This window comes from Mytilus californianus, unplaced genomic scaffold (genome assembly GCF_021869535.1).
Source record: "Mytilus californianus isolate M0D057914Y unplaced genomic scaffold, xbMytCali1.0.p SCAF_28, whole genome shotgun sequence".
NCBI classification, from domain to species: Eukaryota; Metazoa; Mollusca; class Bivalvia; order Mytilida; family Mytilidae; genus Mytilus; species Mytilus californianus.
The window spans coordinates 2,266,576-2,270,823 of record NW_026262677.1 but is presented as its reverse complement, the minus strand read 5'-3'; the positions used below and the strand labels follow the sequence as shown (position 1 = coordinate 2,270,823).

The 4,248-nt window shown below is 33.7% G+C and overlaps 1 long non-coding RNA gene across 1 annotated transcript; it reads left to right on the top strand.

Moving 5' to 3' along the window:
- Positions 1-1,323: 1,323 nt before the first annotated feature.
- Positions 1,324-3,050, top strand: LOC127732818 (uncharacterized). Its single transcript, XR_007996443.1, has 2 exons — positions 1,324-1,810; positions 1,972-3,050. It is a non-coding gene; the product is annotated as an uncharacterized LOC127732818 (long non-coding RNA).
- The last annotated feature ends 1,198 nt before the right edge of the window (positions 3,051-4,248 follow it).

The window sequence follows — 4,248 nt, the reverse complement described above, 5'->3', positions numbered from 1 at the left end:
CCATTGTCCTTGACCTCATTTTCATGGTTCAGTGACTACTTGAAAAAAAAGTAAAGATTTTTTGTGAAGTTAATTTCTCTCTTATTATGAGTAATAGAATAACTATATTTGGTATGTGCGTAGCTTGCAAGGTCCTCATGCCCGTCAGACAGTTTTCACTTGACCTCAACCTCATTTCATGGATCAGTGAACAAGGTTAAGTTTTAGTGGTCAAGTCTATATCTCGGATACTATAAGCAATAGGTCTAGTATATTCGGTATATGGAAGGACTGTAAGGTGTACATGTCCAACTGGCAGATGCCATCTGACCTTGACCTCATTTTCACGGTTCATTACTTAGTATTAAGTTTTTGTGTTTTGGTCTGTTTTTCTTAAACTATAAGCAATAGGTCGACTATACTTGTTGTATGGAAGAATTGCATTGTAAGCTGTACATGTCTGCCTGGCATGGTTCATATCATACAACTAATGTTCTCCAGCTGAGCCTAGCAATATTCAAGGTGATTTATACACTGTCCAACATTGCCCTTAAAATCTGGGTTATAACGCTAAAGTGCCCTTTCAGACAACCCTTCTGCCCTGAGATTCAAGCTAGAACACTGATATGACATTGACCTCATTTTCATGGTTCATTGGTCAATGTTTAGTTTACTTGATTAAGTCTGTTTCTTAGAAACTATATTTAGTGTATTGAATGATTGTAAGGTGTAAATGTATTTCTTGTTTGGTTTATATGACCTTGACCTCATTTTATTGGATCATGTTAAGTTTATGTGATAGTTGTAGTTAAGCTTTATATTTGTGACTATCAACATGATATCAATGATTAGTAAAGAAGGCGAGACATTTCAGCGTTTGCACCCTTGTCTTACTATTAAGAATGCATTTTGACGTCACAATGTCCATTAAAAAAGCATGCATAGTACAAATTCATATGAGGTAAGAAAACATATGATCTGACCATAATGAAAACCACTGTGTAGTGATTTGAAATCATTTAATTTGTACAAGTGATTTATATTATTTAATGTAAATCACTCTGTGCAGTGATCAGATTTGAAATCATTTGTACAAGTGATTTACATTATTATTTATCCTGGACTGCGTGGTCTTATGGGTTTTCTTAACTATTATAACAGGTTGGGAACAACCCCCAAATGAGGGATATCCCTTTAATGAGGGACTGTCCCTCAGACAAGGGGTCATTTTACTGTTGTAAAACGTAAAACTTATATTTTTTAACTTAAAAACAGTTTATCCCAAACTTTGACTGACCAACAAAATGTCAGACAAAAAGTCATTTGGTCAGACAGAAATTTTCAGATTTTTATACGACCGCAAAAAAATTTTTGTGGTCGTATATTGGTATGACGTTGGCGTCGTCGTCGTCGTCGTCGTCGTTGTCCGGCGTCGTCGTCCGAATACACATTAGTTTTCGCACTCTAACTTTAGTTTAAGTAAATGGATCTCAATGAAATTTTACCATAAGGTTCAATACCACAAAAGGAAGGTGGGGATTGATTTTGGGGGTTATGGTACTAACAGTTAAGGAATTAGGGGCCAAAAGGGGCCAAAAATAAGCATTTTTGTAACTTCCAGACATAACTTGTGTGTAAGTGTATGGATCTCTCTGACATTGTACCACAAGGTTCCATATCACAAAGGAAATGCTGGGATTGATTTTGGGGGTAATTGCCTCCAAATTTTAGGAATTGGGGGCCAAAAAGGGGCAAAAAACAAGCATTTTTATACGACCATGACAATATCTTGTTTGTAAGTGTATGGATCTTTATGAAATTGTACTACAAGGTTCCATATCACAAAAGGAATATTGGGATTGATTTTTGGGGTAATTTCCTCCAAATTTTAGGAATTAGGGGCCAAAAAGGGGCAAAAAACAAGCATTTTTCTAGTTTCATGACAATAACTTGTTTGTAAGTGTATGGATCTTTATGAAATTGTACTACAAGGTTCCATATCACAAAGGGAAGGCTGGGATTGATTTTGGGGGTTTTCCCTCAAAATTTTAGTAATTAGGGGCCATAAAAGGGCAAAAAAAACATGCATTTTTCTAGTTTCAGGACAATAACTTGTGTGTAAGTGTATGGATCTTTATGAAATTGTACTGCAAGGTTCCATATCACAAAGGGAAAGCTGGAATTGAGTTTGGGGGTAATTGCCCTAAACGTTTAGGAATTTGGGGCCAAAAAGGGGCCAAAAAACAAGCATTTTTCTAGTTTCCAGACAATAACTTGTGTTCAAGTGTATGAATCTCTCTGAAATTGTACTGCAAGGTACCATACCACAAAGGGAAAGCTGGGATTGAGTTTGGGGGTGATGAATCATAAGGGGGTTCAAAAAATTGGGGGGGATTTTTTTTTCCTTTTTTTTCTTTAACATTTTCCATTTTAAATTGGTTATTTCTGATTTATATATAAAAGCAAATAATAATGATATGGTTTGAATAGGCATACATGTGAACCTCCCGACGGGAGTACAATAATCCCGTTTTCAGGGGTCTCCTCCCGACCTCCCGTTGAAGAGGAAAAAATCCCGTGTATGAAATTTTTCATGAATGAAAAATTTCTGCCCAACATATCATCTCAGGCATCTGGTGTAACTGACATTACCTGAAGTTATATTTTACCTGTAAATCAATTAACATGCATAATTATATGGCTTCACTTGTCAGCTTGGGTGTCAAACATACAGGTAATCAACGATTTTTACCTCAGGCTAACTGCCGTTGTGTAACAAAAACTGTGTATTTATTGGGTTACTTCCCTTGATTTATCCTGTTTTAAGTTACTTTCCTTTTAATAATGAAAATTTTTAAAAGAATATAAATAAAATATAAATTGAACAAATAATCATAAAAGGATGGTTATTAAATGATTTTAAATGTCTTAGGACAAATAAAAAAATAATAATTTGAAAATTATTTGAGGATTCTAGACTTCCTTTCAAGGCTTAAATTGAAATTTATATAATAACTATGACCCTAATTTTACAGATAAAATGATTTTCTGAGTTTGCAAATAAAAACTATTTGCAAGAGAAAAAAAAAATAAAAACTATTTGCAGATAGCTAAACAAATGTTCTGGTTGCAATGATTGTTTTATAGAATATGAAGTAAAAAATTTAAAGAACATACTGGAAAAATACAATGTTAGATTGAACATGTAGAATATAAAGATGGAGAAACTTTATAAGTACAAGGGTACTATAAACGTAATAAATTGGATGGAAAGTTGAAGAAAACACACTTTAAAAGACCATTTTTACAGCACACGGTTACATTTACAACAAAATTAATGTCGATTAAAAACCTCCTGATCTGAGTCCTAATCTCCTGACCAAAATTTCCCAATCTCCTGATCTGAGTTTCACAGTCCATCACATGTATGAATAGGTAAATTGAAAATTTTTAAGTTCTTAGACCACTTTCATTCTGTGTCAGAAACCTATGCTGTGTCAAATATTTAATTACAATCCAAATTCAGTGCTGTATCAAGCTTGAATGTTGTGTCCATACTTGCCCCAACTGTTCAGGGTTCGACCTCTGCGGTCGTATCAAGCTGCGCCCCAGCGGAGCATTTTATTTTAGAAAATATAGACGAAAAGGTCAAATTTCTTTTTCAGTCAGACAAACTCTAAAACTGTTTGGCATAGACTGTTAAAAGGGAAAAAATTATTATACATGTATTTCATAATTTGGAACAACTTTTCTAAAAGACGGGTACACTTATTTTTAATAATAAAGAAGATATACATGTAAGTCCAGAAATATTACAAAATTCTTGGACATGTTTTGACCATTTAATACAAGATAGATTTACAGTTCTTTGGGAAAAGTTTCTTCAAATAATATAAATATTTGCTCATTTGCACATGTATACCCTGTGATGCGTTTTCAGATTCATCACTCAACAACTAAAGTTACTTCCTGTTTACTGAACACTTGTATTGTTTTACACATGATAGCCAAGTTTTGGACGATCAATGCATTTGAATGAGAAAATATGGTTTAACACCCCTTATACATTAGTTGGTAAATATCACCATGATCACTGACAAGTTCAATAAATAAATTGGGTCAATTGGCTATAAATACCTTGTGTGCTATAAATATTTCTTATCAATTAAAACATTCAAGGCGTAACAATAATCACAAATACTACAAAATATTCTTGTCAAAAGCTGTATTATATATATTATCTCCTTCTGGCGTCAACACTTTGTGGTA